Here is a 21594-nt window from a genome sequence, read left to right on the forward strand (position 1 = left end):
AATGTCCTGAGAACTAATACAATAATTTCATTTACTTCTGGGGAAAAAAAATAGTTTATCACATGTTCTCTGCATTCCAGAAAGAATCAGGCAGGGAGGAGTGCCCACGATCAACCAATACATAGCATTGAGGGGAGAAGGAAGTAGAATAAACTTTGCTGGCCCAATTTGCTCTAGGCTATTCCTTAATTCTATAAAATTTGGTAAGGAATCATGTAAATCATGATGATATTAAGAAACCATTTCTCTGTGACCCCAGAGCCTTTAGTGATTCTACTGGAAGTAACAATCCCTTTTCCCTAGGAATAAAACAATGTGCACACCCCCGAAAACACGGCATTTGACTTGGGAGTGTTGACAAATTTCTGAAGGCCAGGTTAAGATCAGATAACGCTCCTGTCTTCTAAACCAGGAAGGGGGTGGGCAGAGAGCAGAGCTTTGCTCTAAGTCACACAGTTCCTGGCAAGGCAAAGATGAGAACTGAAGTTTTCACACGGTCATGAAAAGAAATACCTCCCATTAGATTCCCATCTGTCAAACATTTCTGCAAAGAAAAATAGGAGGGTAGCACTACTCAGGAAGGAGTTTGTTTAGCTCAGCCAAACTGATTTTATTTTTCAACAGATGAAATAAACCAGATTCAGAACATTTTTTTCCCATATGGGGCATGAGACCCTGCTGACTAGAATAGTTGGTGTGTGGTGGAAATGAGAGGAGGATGAAAAATTAAATGAAAGATTTGTATTTAAACCAGAAGCACACTGTTGATGCCATACATATACTGGTTATTTTAGATGCACTGTTAACATTTGCCCCTTGTGTGTGTGTGGGGGGGGGGTAAGGTGGGGAGGATGAGGTGGGGTTTATGTGTGTATTTGTTTTTGACCTTCTGTGGGAAGCCAGAGAGAAGCTACATTTAACTTGGTGTGGAAAACCCTTCTTTAAGAACTGAGCATCAAGAGGTTAATAAGAGATTGAGGAGCCTTCCATTCTGACTTACCCAGATACCTTCAAAGCTCTAGAGAAGAAAGTTGGACTTGAGGTGGAGGGGCTGGGAAGAGGGCCCAGGCTGTAGCTGGTATAAAAACAGCAAACCAAGACATTCCACATGGCATTTTCTCACAACCCAGTGTCATAAAGGAGGATTTCAAAGTAAATGGAGTTTTGTTTCACTTTCCATGTCTTTTGATTATTATTGAATGGATCTGAGTTGGAATCCCACTTATCAACTGGATGACCATGGACAAGGCCTCTTCTACACATTAGCTTATTTACTCTATAAAATGGTGTCATACTACCTAAACTGGTTTAGATAGTATGGGACCACATGAACTGGTCCATGACCAACCACAGGCATAAAGATGAGCTGTGGCTCATGTTATTTGGGTTTCTACTAGATCTGATCCAGAACTCACGGGGAGGGACTGATGACCTCAGTTTCTTACCTTAATTGAGAATGAGGAGTTGCATCAAATGGTAAGTAAAGCAGCCCTCCAGCAGTAAGACTTTGTGATTTTATGATGCTTTCTGGCCTCTTGGACAGTCCTCCATGGGAGACATTGCCCACCTGCCTGCTCTGCTCCTCATCCCATCTACTTGGCCCTCTAGTGCTGTATCTATCCCTAGCTCTCCATATCCCGGGCCATCCAGTTAAGACTTCAGGAACCCTTCAGGACATGGCTTCCCCAATCCACTCACCAGCTGCACGCTCTGCAAGCTGGGCCCACGAGCGTGCTCCGCTGGAAGGGGGACACTATGGCACGTTTGGAATCTGTCTTAATCAATCTAGTATTGAGTTGATTTTAAAATAAAGTTATGTTAAGTGAAGGTGGAACTGAAATCCAGTTTCCTTATCTAGAATAAAGAAGTAGTTCAGACAAGTTGAAATCGGAGATGGCTTGCAGAACTAATTCGGGAACTTCAAAGAGCAGGGATTTTGTCGGGTGCCAAATCTCACACCTAGCATAAAATAGTTCCTCAGTGATATTGAGGGTGTGATGAGTGAATATTGAGATTTGATGATAAAAATGCTAAGGAATTACCTTCCTAGTTTATTTGATTTGGAACAATGATTCATTTTTTAAATCCAGTAATCCTCAAATATTTTACCTTTGTCTCATAGGTTACCAGATATTGTCTTTCTGGCCAGAATCCATGCTTCCTGTACTCATCTTAATTCTCAGCACTGCAGCTGTTCACAAGTTAGGGGGGGAAAATGGGAAAAAAAATGTTTTTTTGTCCCCACTATTCATTGAGGTCATGCTATTCAGGATTCCATAATCTACTCTGAACTTCCTCTGGACTCCCTCATGGAACCTCAAACTTTATTTTAGAAAGACAACATTTAACCGATTTCTCCTTTTTTTTCCCCCCTCCTATTTTTTTTTTCTTTTTTGATTGTTAATCTATAAAAGTGAGACACCATCAAAAAAGGATCCTCCCAATTCTACTTTCATTCAGCTCTACTTTCCAAACTATAAAATATCCTTTTAGTGTTTGCAGATGAAAAACATTCTAACGAAGTGTTTTTGGCATTCTAAAAGTACTAGTTGTGGCAGCAGAGGTTCAGCCTGTATGATAACAGGTTTTTTTTTTGTTTGTTTGTTTGTTTAAGCAGGTCCTAGAAAATTTCAGAAGCCCAGGGCAAGGGACTTTGTCTCAGATCCCAATTTTCTCTCTTGAAAAACATCTATGGCAGGGGCCAGCAAACATTCTATAAACATTTTGTAAAGACCCAGACAAGTGTTTTAGCGAAAAACAGTTAAAAAAAAAAAAAAAAAAAAAAAACAGTAAACAGTCTGATTCAGACTTTGTGTTTTTGTTTTTATAAGGTCACTGAATTTTTGTCTCCTCTATTCAACTCTGCTGTGAATACCAAAGGCAATATATAAATGATTAAACACAGATATGTTCCAATAAAACTTTATTTATAAAAACAAGCAGCAGATAGATTTAGGCCTCCAAGCTGTAGGTGGATAACTCCTAATTTGTAGACAATGAATAGGAAGATTAATTGGGGGGGGGGGCGGTTCACTGAGAGTATCATCCAACCCTCTTTGTGTTTTTATAACAGTTTATTGTTCTCTTTCTCAATATAAAAATAACATATGATCACTATAAAAGTTTACAGAAAAAGAAAAAAGAAAAATCATCCAAAATACCATCAGAATACCACTTCTTAAAATTTTGAGAAATAAACTTCCATTTGCGTACATATTTTTATAGAATCATGCTAATGTTGTATAACATCTATGCAAATCTACCTAATAACTCTATTTTCATGCTATTTCTTTGTAAGTTTAGACGAGTTTTACTGAATTTTACTTTTTGGGTTGTTTTTCTTTTCAGGAACTCAACTATAACAATTCTTCTCTCATTTACAATTAGGTAACTTTGATCCTTGAGATTTGGAGCTTGGAGCAACTTACAGAGAGGGAGCAGATAGGACATTACTTAATGAACTCCAGTAACATATTCCTTCAGAGTTGGGGTATAGGTCACCCAAATGTGTGTGTATTGGGAAGCCAATTTATTATTAAAATAGTTTCCTGTGGCCATTGCTAAAGTCTGTTGTTATAAGCACATTAGGAATTCTGTTAGAGTTGCTCTTGGTCTGAACTTTGGGAAAAACTGACTATAGCTCAGAGAAGTTCCTGTATAGAGGAGCTTCAGTCATTCATTCACTAATGGTGGGAACTATTTCTGTGATTCAGCTGACACTCAGGCATCTGCCTCCCCATATTTCCTATTGCTTTTCCACTCATTTTCCTAATCATCCATATCCCATGAGAAATTCTGATTCAGAAAGGTTCACCAGAGGTAATATGTAAAACTTAATGCCCCCAAACATATCTGTTTGGATTTTATGTGGCTTTCACGTCTAACCATATTACTATCCTTTTGTGTTCTACTAAATTAAATCTGGATATCTCTATTCTGTTGCTGAAATGAGGTGAACTTAGTGAGAAAAACAGAATTAGGATAAACTCTTGACACTAATGAACTAAACTAGATACAAAGGTAAGAAATGGAAATAAATGGAATCAGGCCCTGTTACCTTGTAGGGTGAAAGTTATAAGCTGGACAAGCCATACTTTCAGGCTCTCATATTATGTTTGTGCAGCAAGTTCATAGCTCAAGGCAGCTAGAGTAATAATGGGTTGTATTTTTTCTTTCTTTTCCTTTTTTTTTTTTTTTTTGTGGTGCTGGGAGGATTAAACCTAGGGCCTTCCCATACTAGGCAAGAAATGCTCTACCACTAAGCTACAACCTCAGCCCAACAGTGTTTTAAATTTGTGGAACATAATTTTAAGTGCCTGGAACCCAGAGACTTGCAGTGGTGTTGATGGGAACATAAACCCTGTCATCCAACAGTCCTCAATGTGAGAGACTGTTCTACCTCAGTAATCTGTGACCAGACACACTTCTCCACTACCCCTGGGTTACCTACAAGAATAAAATGAGATAATTGACATAAATCCTGGTGGCTAACCTAGAATAAATGTGGAGTAAATGTTGCTACTATTTATAATAGAATCACTGAGGTAATTACAAGTTCTACTTGGCTATGCATTTCTCAAAGGTCCTTCATTGACAGCACTTTACTTGCTATAGTTTGTTTTTATATATTTGTAAAGATAATAAGCAGCTGTGCTAAAAATTACACCATTAATTCATTCCAACTAGACCTCCCTCAAATTCATACTAATTAGTGATGTTCACATGTCATTTCAATAGGGGCTAGATGTTCACTTTGCAGTACCCGTAGGAGGGGAAAAATCAGTGGTTCTTGTTTTAAGTATAAATGGAGAAAGGTAATATAAAAGGAACACCAAAGAGCTTCTAGCATTTATTAAATCCGGTCATATGCTGCTCTGAAACAGTGAAAATATTATTTACACTGGCAGGCAGAAGGAAGAGTCCTCCAGCCGATGCCCCAAATAAGGATGGGAAAGTGAGTCTGTCTGCTTTCAGTGCAACACCATGCTTATAAAAAATTACATTAAAAAAAACTTGAATATGTTTCCAAAATGTCAAAAAACTTTTGAGTTACCTTTAACTATCCAGGACCTATCAATTACCTTCATTTTAAGCTGTTGAAGCAAGAAAGCTCAGAGGAGCAAGGGAAGATCCTGGCTGCTTCTATATAGGCACATGGCAAATTATTTTCAAAAATTGCAGGTGTTGCTATTCCTTCTATTGGTGAAATGATCTAAAACCTCCACTTCCACAGAAATGAGTCTCTCCCAAACTTGCCTACCAGAAGAGTCGCCTGCTGAAAGGGGCACATTCCTACACCACTCCACGTGTCAGTATTTCTAATAAGCAGCTCTAATAATCAGAGAAGTTTAGGCAACACTTTGCAGCAGTGGTTCTCAGCCCTGACCATTTGCTAGAATCTCCCTGGGAGCATCAAGTGCATCTGAAACAACTAAAGTTCAGGGCCCACCCCTAGACCTGTTAAACCAGCATCCCCAGAGTTGGCCTGGCCACTGAGTCTTTTTAATAGCTGTCCAGATGACAGTAATATGTATCCAAAGCTAATTGCCATCAGGTTAGGACTAGCAGCACCTGCCTTGGCCTTGCCAGGGAATTGGTTAGAAAAGCTCTCTCTCAGGTCTGGCCCCAATATCTGGAATGACAACCTGCATTTGAACCAGAGATCTGTGTGCACATTTAAGGTTGAAGAGGCTGTCCCAGTGTCTGTAAACTAAACACAAATCCTTCCACCAAGGATGGATTTTTTTTTTCCCTGCCTATTCTGTTCTCCCTCATCACCACCACCAATAAAAGCACCTTAAAATCTTTCCCAAGGCCATTTTGTTTATTCACTTGGCCTTTGAAAGCCAACTGAGAAGAGATAGAGTCAGGCAAAAAGATCAATTCCAAAATTACCTATGGAAGTAGGTTTAATGGTATCCACTGCTCCTGCCCAGCCAAATGCCCAGTTTCTGTGTCATGTCCCATAATCAAAAGACAGGAAGGATCACTAACATTCACATCGTGAAATTCATTTAGACAGTTTTCTTTAATTAACGATGAAGACACTACAGTTCTAAGTACCAGACAGAATCAAGGGGGAAAAAAATTGAAAATAAACATAACACTATAAAGAAAACTTGGAAAAGTGAAACACTTCTAAATAAAAAATATAAACCTGGCCTGGTACCCATGACATATATACATAATACGTATGTTATACACATATATACAATAAATGTTTTGGTAGCAATACAGACCATGTGTTGGTCTCTTGTACACAGATGAAGTAGCACCAGGAGCAGCACCACCATCTTAGGATGATAAACCAAACTGCACACACAGTAAGTGAAAATATATATGTAGTTGATTTGGCCCACCCTGTAGCCAAGAGGTGTAAGGAAAATTATTTTGCAAGAAAAAATTGTTCTGGGAACTACATTCTTAGGCCAATGGCAAAAAAGGAAAAAAAAAAATCAGCACTAAAGATGTCTACACAAATCTAGACACTTTCCTGTGTAGTGAATTTGTCCTAGCACATGGCATATTGGGTAACACTGGTAAATGAACAGCATGAGCAAAGAGAGATTTAAATGCCAGGTGAATGGTGAAAGGCTAACACACCGGATCTCTTTGTGTATACATCACAAATGCCAAGTCATCAACAAGCTAGGAAAGGAAGACAACTTGTCATCTAAATCATACATTTTCTAATCATACTAGCTAATTATAAGCTGTTTATTAATGATAGATCTCTTAAGAGTAGGGCCAAACACTCCCAATATCATTCAACCTTGCAGCATCGAATTTGATGCTCTGGTTACAAGCAGTGAGAAATAGCCGACACACACCAGACCCACACGTTCTGCAGCCACACCTAGGGGTCTGGTTTACAGAGCTATGGCAAGACCTTGAAGATCTTCCCAGGCTTGACTTTAGAAATGACCAAAGACCCTCTTTAACCCTGAACACTCTACTAACAAGGCTGTCATTGCTCCTCATAATTAAATCTACCGTCTGGATGGAGCTCTTTTCCTTAGCCTTGGCAAGGTGATATTCCTCACATCCCTGGAAGAGCATGCTTCTTCCTTCAGGTTTCTCAGTAGCTATATACATGAATCTAGCATCACCTCCAACTAACATTCACCCAGTGCTGGGAACACTATCCCTCCCTCAAATCACTACAAAGAAGTGATTTCATATTTGATTTCCACCCATTCTCTTTTGCATGCCTCCCAAAGGATCCTTCTCTCCCCTATCAGGGCTTTAATTCTCAGTGTCTGGTTTCAGGGCCTCCTTGTATGATGGACTGACCTGTAGAGCTCCACAAAGCCAATGAGAGACTGAATATGGGATCAGCCACAGTGCTTCTCTCTGTACTGATTTTTGTGGCTCTTGGCGTCAATGGGTGGTGAGCCTTCTTCCCCACCTTTAAACCGCCTATAGTAAATAAAATTGAAGTTTTCAGCTACATGGCATATTGCATTCAGGATGCAAGACTGCATAAAACAGGGCTTCAGTTCTGTAAAGCACTGTTGCTTACAGTACAAAACTGTTTCTTAATACTCTGTCTCCCATTTAAAAGATACCTAAAAGACAAAAGCCAGGGAAAGAAAGGTTAAAAATCTCCACTTTCTGACCAGATGATTCTGAGTAAATCCATTTTTGCATCACTAGATTAGTCAAGAGAGTCCCTGACCTTTGAGAGTTAGCAAGAAATAGCCACACATGTAACATCAGAACTGATTTGTCATTATTGACTCAGGTGGTTGATCATTAATGGATTCCCCTTATTTCTAACTGGTTCTAGGGACATGCTTTTGCCCAGAATGAAGATATCAAAGCTACAAAACATTTGTTCCTTTCACAAAGGAGAATTTTATAACTCTGCCTGTATCTAAGAAAGAACGCTGTGAAAGGTTGTTCTCATGAAGAAAAAGCCACTAACTTCTAGGTTAACCAGAGGCCACTAGAAGCCCCATTAATGTAAGCCCTTGGCTGGCCTACAAATACTTTGAAATGGATAAAAGCCAACTCTCTTAAATAGGAACCAAACACAAGGACTTAGCAGCTGATGTGCTCAAAGCAAAACCCTTTGAGTTAGCCAGAGCATGAGCTGTTGGCTTGAGTACCAGCAACTTCCAGTTTTAAGTCAGTAAAGTTTGATACTGCCATCAAACCCAGCTCAGGCACCTCTGGAAGCAGCTTAAATAAGAATTTCTACCTTTATTTGAATCAACAAAAAGTCAGCCATAGAAACTAAGAGATGCACTTTCCAGTCTGTTCATTTCTGTTCTCACCCAAAATATGTTGATAATTCCACATGCAGAGGTATCTTGGTAAGACATATTTAAAGTCTGGGTTCCTTGAGAAATAATAACCAGCTTAGCAGGAAAAGTAGTTGAGGCAGCTTTGTTCATTGATTTCTCTTTTACTACTTAAGTGCTCAACGGAAGAGAGCAGGATAGCTAGCTTTCTTCTTACACTAGCAAGAGTACGAATCAGAAGAGTCAAAAATGAAAAGTTAGTTTGAGAAAGTCTTTTCTTTTCTTTTTTTTTTTTTTTACAAAGGAGTAAAAAATAACTTTCCTATGAGATTTTCAAAGTTGGTGGTGTTCTCTATGAATAGGAAATGATGTAATTCAGCAAGTTCCTTGAAAACAATGGATTCTTATGACTATAGGCCTATTTATCTTAGAAATTGATGAGCATGCAAATGATTAAAATCTGCAACGATGAACATTGTACAATAGTCTGTGAGGTACATGCCATCTGGCTGAATGAACAGTAACACGGGCCTCAGCAGTGTGGGGGTGCCATTTATCTCCACTCCCTTTTAAGTAGAGCAGAGCTCCCCAACCAGCTGATCAGAGCAGCAGCCACTGTGAGGCCCTCCAACCCTGGCCCTTCCTTGTAGCTCCACCCAGGAGGATCAACCCTTCCCAGAAATAAACTGTTGCTCCTCCCAACAGCAGGGCTGGCAACCACTGATACAGACTTCACACTGGCTCAGAGGGAGCCTGAAATTTGCATGAATTCGCTTAACTTTTGGAAGTTTCCTGGCAAAAAGATTCAAAACTTCTGTAGGCAATATCTTTAAATGTGCTCATTGCCATTTGTGTTTCACAAGGAAAAATCCCAAGATGTGTATACTTTCTAAACAAGAAAAGGATTAAAAATTCTCACTGCAGGCTAGATGTTCCCATAGCAGGTCATTATGTTTTTATGTGCTCTCTGTGCACTGTTTTTTGTTTTTGTTTTTTGTGTTTTTTTTTGTTTCGTTTTTTTTTTTTTATTTTTTATTTTTTATTTTTTTATTAAACTAATCACTACTAGGCCAGCACCTACCAGGGCAAATGGGCCAGTTACATTCGGTTAAATAATGTAAAACCGGAAGTTCTCAGAACATGTGAACTCAGGGTCTTAAGGAAACTGACATGTAGCCCTGGTCATGATTTAAAAAAAAAAAAAAAAAAAAAAAAAGCCACTCTGGAATTTTAATTTCTGGTTAGCAAGCACTCACTTGTCTAAGTATACTCAATACAACGCAGGAAATGAAATATTATAACATGTGCACAGGAAAAAAAAAATGGTGGGAATGGAGCAGGAAGCTTCCAGAAGTGGACTGGGGGAAGGGGAGAGAAGAAAAGATTAACAGATTCTAGTTTATTATGAATAGAAAGACATTTCCAGAATTTACAAACACCCACATTGTTCATTCCAAAGAGAGCTTTTGATTTGAAAGGATCACCCAGGTCTCCTTCTCTTTACAATATATACAATGGAAGACTTTGATTTCCTTTTCTTATAATTTTGCTTCCATTCAATCATCAATTTTAAGCTGACATTTGAAAATACCCAAGTAGTATATATTGTTCTTCAGTTTAATTAACATGGTCTACTGTCTTACAGGAAAAATACAAAATTAAGATTAATTCTTTTAAGGAACTCAGCTCAACATCAAGTTTATATTACAAGAGATAGTATCAGCAAATATAACTATACAATTGAGAATCATCTATGGCACTATGATTCTTATTATATTATTTTTCTGAATTACAATCTTAAAACAAGGATCATACACTATTCTACTCTTGTTAGCCTTGTTTTAAGCATTTGCTCCACTCTTTACAACAGAACATTGTATACCTCAGTTCCACATCCAAAAAAAAAAGATGTGCTGTAAGAAAAGTTACATTTTCATTAAAAAAATTACACATATAAATCAAAACCTATGTTAAATATTTAATACTCTCTCCACCCAATGTGAACAGTTTTGAATGAAATAATTTACAATGACATTTTGTCAAACACAGTTTCAGCAGCAGATGAAACGAATCTTGTAAATGAGAGGAAACCCATTCTTTCGCAGCCTGGTAGTGGGCACATCAGCTCATTGTGGCCAGCTAAGTCCTTAAGGTTCAAGATGAAGTTCACGCAGACTATTCTTCTGGTGTCACAGTGCTTTTTTGCTTGGCACAATATAGAACGTGCAGTTCAGTCAACGAACTCCTGAGGATTGTATAAAGTAAACAAACTGAAATGGATGCATCGTACCATCTACAGAGGCGGAAGGTGTGAGGTCCTGATTGTGAATCATGAAAGAGTTAGAGTCTGGGTACCCATGAGTTAGAGGAAGATTTGCTGAGGTCGTTTAGGTCTTCATTCTGAAAGGGAAAAGGAAAGACTTGGTTTAGCACAGGCATCTCAAAAACACACACTCAACCCCAACTAGGGGGCTTGCCTTCTAAAAGGGAGAAGTCTCAGATAAGCCCAAGTAACAGGCACAAACAGTCCTGTGTACCTAAATAAAATTAACAAACTGTACTTGACTATTCTTTCTTTCAAGATGCAAGATGCAATCACAAACTAAAAGTAGTCAATATTAAATCGGAAAACAAATGTGATCTGGACATCTCAGAGGGTTAGCCACAACAAAAAGATTCTTTGGTGTTATGATGGAAGCAAAAATGCACATCATAGTTAGTGGATAAAATATGGTAAACAGGTTACAGGCAATCTATGCTCAATCTTCTTTTAATTAAAAGTCAACTGCAAATTTTAGCTTCTGAAGTTGCCGAGCTTAACATTACAAAATCTGGAATCAATTTTTAATGTGACATTGTTTGACAGAAGAATTTTAGATGCAAAGGAGACCCATGCAAAACAGACATGGTAAATTATTAAATAAGAAAAGAAAGGGATTCCGATTTAAGTCTTATAAAAATAAGTTATATTTAGGCAGAAGCAAGCATTACTTCTCTGCAATTCAAGAAGGCAGACCTCAAAGGGACATTATCCATAATTCCCCTTTTGAGATGAGACCCTTTTTCAAACTCATAAAGCATCTATGCTCTCAAGAATAATAATAGACAATCCTTGGAGCTTCATATTTTTCATGCATTCAAAAGTTACCTATACATATCAATATTTATAGAGTGCCCTGAGCAACATTCAGCACAGCGTAGCTGATCATAAAACTTGTTGAATGAGTCAATGGCCACATTAAGTTCTATAGAGGATTCAAATTTGAATTCTGCTATACACTTTGCCTTCTAGAAAGGCAGGCACTCTCCATTCATAAATAGATAAAATGCTAAGCTGGAAGGTGAATTTCCTGATAGATGCACATGTGGGGAAAAGCTCTAGATGCAGGCAGGAGAAAAAGAATACTTCCAGCGAAGAATCAAAGGGAGGAACCTCCCTGACACACTCGCCTTGCTTTGCGAGAAAAATAATTGGGTGTGTGGAAACAGGGTTTGTGTCTTGGTTGCTTTTATATGGCATCTTCCAGAGCTTCAGGTGTGCAAGAGATGTGAGTTGAACAAATGACAAGGACACAGTACACTTCCCACAGACGTGGTGAAACAAGGCCCAGGGGATGAGAGGGCAGCCATGAATGGGCCACTTAAAGGGTACACGGCTTCACAGGACAGCAAGGTACCTGAACAGGGCACAGTGAGTAGAGTCTATGGATCTGGATGGATGGTGAAAAACCTTGAATGACAAGCCATGAGGTCTTTATCCAATTATAGGAACAACAAGAATAGGCCTGGAGATATGATTAAGATCCACAAAGGCTACACAGATAGCAGCAGTTTCTAAAATTCACAAATTTAAATGTTGACCAATATTTTCACACCCCCCCTCCTTCAAGGGTGATTAAGGGTCAGACCCATCAGCATTCACTATTTACATGATAGTTTCACATAAGTTGAAGTTTACCAAATGAAGACTCTAGGTTTAGGAGATTTCTGTTTATTTCAAGATATTAACTTTGCCTCCAGAAAATCAGGTAAACAGACTATTATTTAATTTACTAATAGAGACTTGGCATGAAGGTGCCAAAGTAGAAGCAGGCAAACAAACAAATAGAAAGCTTATCCCTTTAACTTATTCCTTTAACTGCCCAAATAAATGGGACTTTCTTTATATGGCATCTAAAAGGGAAAGGTAGGCTCCCTTCTTCCAGGAGCCCTGATGGGGCTCTGTGCAAGTCCTCAGACAAGAAGGTCCAAGTCTCTCATTAACTTCCAAATGGCTATCAGAATGTTCCTACCAGAACATTCTAGTGCAGCTGAACACAGCTTCTCAGCTCCAGGACTAATATTAGGCAAGGAAGGCCACACCATATTAAAGGACTTACAACAAAATTTTGCCAAATATAAAATGAGGGGAAAGCAAAGAGCATGCACTATGTTTTTCATTTCTTATCTGGCTCCCATCCAGAAGGGCTGAATGAACAGCTCAGGACAGGAACAAACTGTACCCCGATTTATCATTCATTACACATGCCGTGCCAACCTGCATGCACAGGGTAGAAATCTGCACAGGGCAGAGATCTGGGGCCCTGAGAGGACAGGGGAAAGTACGGCCTCCAGGGTATTGAAATCTATTGTTGTGGACCAGGCAGAGCTCATCCCTGTAACTTTCCACAAATATGTTCAAAGAGCAGATGCAAAAGGATATATAATATCCATCATAGACCTTTCTTCTACAGTCTTATAACACAGTACTCTTAAAAGCCGATATCATAAATCCTGATGAACCCATGCTTCAGCCACAAAGCTACCAAAGGGTGCTATCAACTTAGGAATCTATGAAAAAGTAGAGCAAGTGGTAAAGAGTGAGGCAATGCAGACAGGGCATAGGAACACACCGCTACAGGTAGGTTAAAAAAAAAAAAAAAAAACCTGGAAAATTCTAAAGGGAAAGTCTGAATTTCACACCCGCCTGTCTTTGTAGTGTAGTTTGCCCATGGGTGTTGGTGAAAGTGGAGCTATGCTCATCAGGTAATGCCCGAAGCCAGCCCTCAGTGGGAGCCACCTTGGAAGCTGCACCCTTACTGTGGTCATGCAGCCATGTTGGCAGCAGTCTGGGAATGCCTTCTCAAGCCCCCAGTTCTTTTTTTGCAACTGCCTTCTCAGTCTTGAGCATATTCTTTTGAATAGTCTCTATAGCAGCCAGTCTCAGCCCTTGGAGGGCACATTTGATCTTTGGAGACAGCCAAATAGCTTTGAGAGCCAAATATGGCGAATAAAGGAGCTGATGAAGCAGAGTAATGGTTCCCAGAGAGGTATTATCTGAAGCCAAAGGGCTCCAAAATTGAAGTTCCAAAAAGACAGTTGTTCACAGCAGCTACTCCGATGAGTCAGCTGGGATAGGAAGTCTGACTTTTGGAACAGACCTCAACATACCCTTTATGGGACTTAAGTTCATCTCCCCACATCTCTGCTTTGACATGCTTGCAATCAAGACAGGGTAAGTTTGAATAAAGCCCCCAAAGAAAGGCTAAGATCTATGTGTATATATTGTTGTAATGTAGAAATTTTTTTTTAAAAAAATATTTTTGTGCTTATAGATGGACACAATACCTTTATTTATTTGTTTATTTCTATGTAGTTCCTGGGAATGAAGCCAGTGTCTCATGCATGCTAGGGGCAAGTGCTCTACCACTGAGCCACAACCCCCAGCCCCAGAAATATGTTTTTAAAAAGTTCCTTCAGTCATTCAATTCAACAAACATCTGTCAGTGACAAATTACAAATGTAATAATAAATATTGTCATAAGTACCAGAGAAGATGACATTCTCAGATGGACATTTAATACACTTTATAAACACAACCTCAATTGATACCAACCATATATAACTAATACTGCTTCCATGTTTTACAAATACAGAAGCTCATCTGAGCTCATCTGTAATGTTCATAAACTAGATACCCAAAAGTCAATTGTTTCCTTATGAGAAGACACTGCACAAATATCAAGTGGTGATGTTCTGTGACAGACTCTCTCTAGTTAGATCACTGGGGAATAACTTCTGAACACAGACACACAATGCACCTGTCACGAGATTTACTAGCAGGAAATTACATTTTGACAAAATTTCCTCACCACACCTTCTATGTGTATCTTCTTGTAAGATAAAACCCACTTAATCCTGTGGCCAGTAATGAAAAATGTAATTTTTAAAGTATTATCAAGTAAGTCAACACTTGAGCAATGCTACTTGAGACCTATGGATTATTGCATTATTGCATCCAGCAGGAATTTACATCTCCTGAACTCTACCCACTTAAACTATGCCTACTAAAGCTGAAAAACAAATACAGCTTTTGCTTTCTTCCACAGTCTCAGCCTACTGCTCGGTATTGACCGTGAAAGCTGGAAACAGCACAGTTAAGATCTAAGTATAATGGAAGGATCCTTCCAGCAATGCATTGTCAGTCAAAACATCAACAAGTGTATTTGCCTTGTATTTACCTGTTCTGAACATTTCTTGCCAATATGCGAGTCAAATGCAACATAGTAATAAATATCTGACCAGAGCACTATTAGTTGTTTCTACTGTAAGAAAATAGGAATAAAATTGTTTGGCTATTGTCATATACTGAAATGTAGCCAGAAAATAACCCTTCCTCATCCAACTGTGCTTAAAAAACAACTAGTACTGAATTTTCTTCAATGGAATCATTGTTTGAACTCTTATAGGTTCACCTTGAACATTTTTTATAAATTAAATCTCTCCACTTAAAGCAATGTGTCAAAGCAATCTGTTTGTTTCATTTAACATAAATGACTGTGTTTTTAAAAAATGATATACCTTGAATGCAATACAGAAAATGTATAAAATACAGGGAAATACAAAAAAAGAATAAATATTGTTTATAATTCCTGACACTCAAGAAAAATTACTATTCATATGTCGTTCTGTTCTAACTTTATCATTTATTTGAAGGATTTGAACTTTAAAAATTCTGCATTTGATGAAAAAAATAAAAAGCTTAAATTAGAAAAGTAGCATTCAAATTATACTTAGTTCTTTCTCATGTTTCAAAATCAGTGATGAGAAATGATTTGAAATTTTTAACCCTTTTCAGTACTGTATCCGTTCCCCATGTTCCAAAGTCACCGTATACAGCGGGAAAGTAGGGACTCTGGCTTCCTGGTTTTGGCGTCCAAAAACCTAAGTCCTTAAAGGAATGGCACAGAGAAAAATTCAGGAAGAACTGAGAGAGGAAGCTTCCTCCAGAGGAGAAAAAAGAATTCCCCTCAGTGGGGAATGGGGAGAGAAAAGATGGGGGACATGAGGGCCAGACGTCAGCTGGGACTTGAAAGGTGCTGGCCACGATGCCTATAGAGTCCCTCTCTATTCTGCTTCCATGGTGACTTCTTCCTTCACACAGTTACATCCAACTGTATACCACTACCACAACTCACTTCTTCAGCTATGTCACTAATGCAGCTGCAATTAATTCATGGTCCCACTAACTGAAAGCAGATCCCATCTTCTAGAATGTTGGCATATTAATAAAAAGCACCTTATAAAATACTGCAAAAGTATTGCTCTGTTCTTAAGCATCCTTGAATCTGGCAAATGAACCCAGTCAGTTAAAGAAAAAGTAATCATCATCTCAAATATCTTCATACTTCTGGTGGTAGATGGGTATTACTCATTTTAACATTCACACTATAAAATCTTGGACAAATAAATGAGACTGCTCATCTGCATGGTAGACCGGGAAGCTTTTACCAAAGGAATTTTTGTGGCTCAGAGTCTAGGTTCCTCCATCTGAGTTTGATGACAGCATCAGGAGATGAAGCACCATTGTCTGGGTTGGCTCTACTAGTTAGAGTGGTCACCCACGAAAAAAGAAAAGTCAGGCTAAATCCAGAGAGCTTCAAAAGTTACGGGCAAGGGAGAATCTCTTTGCTCTTCTCAAAGTTTAGTGGGAAGTGCGGAGACAGGCTAGAGCTTTGGAAAAGGACAAAACTAAGTGCTGAAGAAAGCATTCTTCGTTTTAAAGCCTTCAGGACCATACCCCCACCCCCCACCCCAATTAATCAATCAAAGAAGACTGACTAAAGTTAGAGGTAACTAAAGTTAGAGGTAAGATCAAGATGTCTGCTACTTGATGTTAAAAGGAGAAAGGCATTCAATCTAAAGAAGGGAAACCAACTGCTTTTAAAACAGGCCAGGACTGAGTGGGAAAGACTCGGTTTTGTGCTTAAATGGCAAAGGGTAACCAACCCGCCAGGCCAGTGCTTTAATGGAGCTGCTTAAATAGCACTTTAGCCTGTGCAAGTCGCATGGAGAGGGCTGTGAAAATAACAAGGGGACAGCTAGCCCTTCATGTGCACAGGGTTGTCAAGGAGGAAAATTCAGGGAGAGCTGCCAACACGTGAGAGGCCATCTCGCTCCAGTTCCCCTTTTGTCTCAGTGAAAGACCTTCTGGCAGGGCCGGTGACTTCAGAAGACCACCAAGGAAGAAAGACACACGTATGATGGAAAGGACAGGAGATCAAGGAGATCAGGAGTGACCAAGGAAGGGAGACCAGGCTCATCACCCCCGCTGTGGTGTAGCAGGACGAACACTGTCAGCACTGGGGCTTTTCCTCCCAGCTACAAAAGGCAGAAGAAAAGTTCTGGGAACTCTTCAAGATGGTTAGGATAAGCACACGAATCAAACCAACCATAACAGATCGTTCTCAATAATTATTAAGTATTCTATTCATGACAGTTACATCCAACTGTATACCACGACCACAACTCACTTCTTCAGCTATGTTAAGGAGATTCAGTGAAATATTCAGAGGTCTTTTAAACAGAAGAATAACTACTTCCGTGATTTACCATTCTTTTTATTAATGAAACATGCTGATCAAGCAAATGAGGTCAAGGCCATAACACCACCCACCCCCACCCCAGATCAAAACGTCTCCAATCTCTCTTCTACCAACGTTATAATATGTCCCATTTATATGACTGAATCAAGATAGAATAACTCAGAAAAAAAAAAAGCCCCTCTACATGTCAAGCCTGACCACGTGTACTATGGGGACAGGAAGCATTAATTTAAACAGAGTTCAACCAAAATCAACCTGTGATGAGAAGACACGAAAGTAAGATGCCGCGTCCAGAGGACGAGAAGCCGCTGTGTCCCTGCACCCATGGAAGGTTTTTCTGCAAAACATTCCCTCCCTCACAGGCACTGCATCCTGGCTCTGAGGTTTATATGGCAATATCGCGTCACTCTTTGGTTTGGGGTTTTGTTTTGTTTGTAACAGTCAGAACACAGGACACAGGTTTTATAGGTGTGGCTTTGGTACAAACCAGTAGAGTTAAATTACATCAGAACTTCATTTAGAAAGCGGCACAGAGAGAGCAGAAAGTGTAGCCCCATTTCTGCAATGAGGCGAAAGGGATTCAGGCAGACACGTTCCTACTTCCTTTATTTTTCTCTTCAACAATCAATAGATCTCTCCCTCTTGGCCCTCCCCCAGGAGGCAAATGGCTTCAAGAGAGCAAGTGCCCGACTCTCCATGTGAGTACAGTCAGTATAACGGTCCAGCACCTCAATTGTTTCTTAACCACCATCAGCTTTTCCATAACAGCCCTTGAACTGGGCACAGAACAGACTTGCAGAGACAGCCTGGGTCTGCAGAGAACTGAGGTAGGGTCATTAACACCGCTGACATCACTTCTGGCAGCTGGAGGAATGGGAAAACCTGTGTTTAATCTATTTCCTACTCACCGCAAGATTTAGCTGGAGTCCCCGATAATATGGGTTGTGGTTGACTTTATGGAAGAACGTGGTAATGCAAGAAAAATCTCCCCCAGTGGTATGGCCCGCAGGATTCCCTCCCCATACAGCTTTTTTTTTTTTTTTTTGGTGGGAGGGGTGTCAGTAAACAAGGCTGCTAGAGGACAATGTCATTCCCAGCAGTACCCAGTGAGGCCAAGCTCCAGCTCAGTAGAAGACTGCTCCATGACATCTAATTCACATCACCAGGAAACCACTGTCTTAAGTCACAAGAAAAAAGTTTTAGTCTTTGTTTTCTTTTTTCTTGCTTTGAGGAGGATACCAGAGGGAAAACATTGGCAAGAATCTGATCTGTGATTCTTTAAGATTAAGTGAATTGTTCTTAAAAAAAAAAAAAAAAAGGAAAGGAAAAAGTGATCTAACTTCTGGAGAAACACTGAAACTGTCCACAAAGACTAAGTATATGGCAGTATGTTTCACGTGTATTCAACCCACAATTCTCATTCACTTCACCTGAAGAATTCTTGAAGAAATGCAAATCACAAAGATTTCTGGGCTCTGAGAGTGATTGTTAAGCACAAAGCAAGGTTAAGGAGTATGGAAAACTGTGTCATACTCAGTATGGACCAATATTAATTGGGTCCTGTTAAAGATAAAGCTATAACAGTTGTTTGCAATGAAGTAATAATGCAATAAACTCATGCTCCTCTTGAATTGCCACTACCTGAGTGATAAGTATGTGATTTTGAGTTCTAAAATGTAATTTAGGAAATTCAACACAAAAAGGGTAACTTTGAAAATGAAAATGGAGCTATTATTACATGGCTGTCATGCTTTCTAAAGACTGGTAATTTTGTTTAACTCAAAACTTATTTCCAAGTTAAAACTTGAAAGGAAACTTCCATTATCTCTTCTCTTGTTCTTTGCTCTGTGATTTTAGGCAAGTAACTCAAGCCTCTTAAATCTCAATGTTTTCCCATGTAACACAGGATAGCAATATCCATTGCAGAGGGTTACCGAGATTAAGTGAAATAATACACAATAAGTTCTTATTTTGCATGGCATATAATAAGCCCTCAATCTTTAGTTCTTTTGTAACTACTGTTATTAAAAACCCCAAACCCGGAGATCTCACATCTCCCGATACCTGAAAATATACCAGCCAAAAAAACACCCCGATAGAACCAGCAAGCAAGAATGAATCCACAGACCAAATGCTAGCCAAGAGCCGGGGCTGAAGCTCAAATTAGGGATGCATTTTGGGAAGAGAGACAAAGTTATTTTGGAGGAGGTAGCACAGGGAAATGCCAGAACAGAAAGAACAGGGACAGGTAGTAGTAGCAGTGCTAAAAATATGCCCTGCGATACAAAAGAGGACCAGCCTACCTGCACAGGAACAGCACAAATTAACTACTAAGACAGCAGCATTCACTTACCTTTGAGCAAATCTTAAATTAATGCTGTCTACAGAAACTCCCTTCAAAGGCCCCTTCTAGTGCTTGAAGATATTAGAAGCCTGAAGCCCCCTGCCCTTTCTAAGTCTGTTAATGAAAGCCTTATAATACCACATGAAAGCACTGACAAAGAAATCACATGAATAGGCTTAAGTGGACGTTCAGTGAGATTTTTTAAATGCACTATTCCAGGTTCTAAAGCATGTTTATAATTGGTAGGGGAGGAACTGGGTGGCTTTTGTTTCCAAATTCTTTTCCCCAATCTCTCGTGTAAAGGAACTGAACAAGAGGGTGATCCAGCCCTTCAGTGCTGCCTGAGTCACTTGAAAAACTGAAATTGCTGCCAGATGCACATCTAATCGTTGGCAGCTGGAAGAGGAGGAGGAAAAAATCAGAAAGATAATCTGAAATAATTGATAATGTGTACATTGCTGCCTCCAACTCTAAGGTCTTGGAGGCAGACAAAGGTGCAGATTTCTGACTGCAAACACTTCTTTATTGTCTCCCATGAAGAGGCAAAATTCTCCCAGTTGACAAAGAGGGCTGACCTTTCACCCACTGACCCCAAAGCTCCTTTTCCTTAGCTTTCATCTTTCAAGTTTTACTTCCACTTCGATCCAGCTCCCCCCTGACATTTTAAGTTAGAAAATGTCATTTGCTTAGAGGTTCCTTAACAGCCTTCTGAATTAATCTGTGTCATGTTCTCATGGTGCTGAGCAGGCTGCCTGGCTGAGGTGAAATATCTCTGAGGGCAATTGGGCCCGATTCTTAATTAGGAGGCTGTGATGACTCTTAACTAAGAGATCCTTGCTAAGAAATATTGACCATGGCGAGGATGTGAGGAAAAAGGTACAATCAGACATTGCTGGTGGGACTGCAAATTGGATGCAACCATTATGAAAAAAGGTATGGAGATTCAGATATTCCATTCCTTGGTTTATATCCCAAAGATTTTAAATCAGCATACTACAGTGATGCAGCCATGTCAATGTTTATAGCAGCTCAATTCACAATGCCTTAACTATGGAACCAACCTAGGTGTCCTTCAACAGATGACTGGACAAAGAATATGTGGTATATATACACAATGGAATATTACTCAGCCTTAAAGAAGAATGAAATTATGGTATTTGCCGGTAAATGGATGGAGCTGGGGAATATCATGCTAAGGGAAATGAGCCAGTCCCAAAAAACCAAAGGCCAATTGTTTTCTCTGATATGAGGATGCTAATTCACAATAAGGGGAGTGGGGCTAGGAAAAAATAGAGTTACTTTGGATTAGGCAGAGGGGAATGAAAGGAGGGGAGGACAGAGAATAGAATGCATCGGACATTGTGACCCCATGTGCATCTATGACTACACAATCGGAGTGTTTCTACATCATGTGCAGCCAGAAGAATGAGAGGCTATACTCCATTTATGTATGATGGGTCAAAGTGCATTCTACTGGCATGTATAACTAATTAGAAGAAATAAAAAGAATAAAAAAAATCTAATATAAAAAGCATAAGAAAAGGTGATTTCTTATAAAAAAAATTTGAAGAAATGTTATTTGGAAGTTTTATTCTAATTAAATATTTACTGTCTTCTGGAAGGAAGGAAGGAAGGAAGGAAGGAAGGAAGGAAGGCTGGCTGACCAGTGTCTGGTATGGACTGAATCGTGTCCCCTGCCCCCTTATGTTCAAACCCCTACTGCACTGGTATTAGGAAGCGGGACCCTCTGGAGGTTATGAAGATGGAGCTCTCAAGAGGGGGAACAGTATCCATCTAAGAACAGACTCAAGGCTTGCTCTCTGCTCTCCATCACGAGAAAATACAAAAAGAAGATGGCCATCTGCAAGTTGGGAAGAGGGCCTCACTGGACACCATTGTGGCAGCACCTTGATCTTCAACTCCCCAACCTCCAGGACTATGAAAAAAAATGTGTGTTGTTAAGCCACACTGACTCTGTGCAGCAGCTAGAACTAAAACTGACTATCCCAAGGGAAAGGGTCCTGGCTCATTGGAAGCCAGGCAGGTTACCAGTGCACTTCTGCTGAAATGTTCTCAGAGGGCCAAACCTACTGCCCTCTGGTCTCCATGCATTTCACTACATCTCTAGAGTAGCTACTTC

At 39.6% G+C, this 21594-nt stretch overlaps 1 protein-coding gene across 1 annotated transcript in view; it reads right to left on the bottom strand.

Annotated features, from left to right (window-relative positions):
- Nucleotides 1-9298: 9298 nt before the first annotated feature.
- The window catches only part of Irs1 (insulin receptor substrate 1), a 58881-nt gene continuing 46585 nt past the window's right edge, over nt 9299-21594 (bottom strand). The window contains exon 2 of the mRNA XM_026409550.2: nt 9299-10646. The gene's annotated coding sequence lies outside the window, so the exon portion shown is untranslated. The remainder of the gene's footprint in view (nt 10647-21594) is intronic.

Source organism: Urocitellus parryii, chromosome 1 (assembly GCF_045843805.1).
Source record: "Urocitellus parryii isolate mUroPar1 chromosome 1, mUroPar1.hap1, whole genome shotgun sequence".
Lineage (NCBI taxonomy): Eukaryota > Metazoa > Chordata > Mammalia > Rodentia > Sciuridae > Urocitellus > Urocitellus parryii.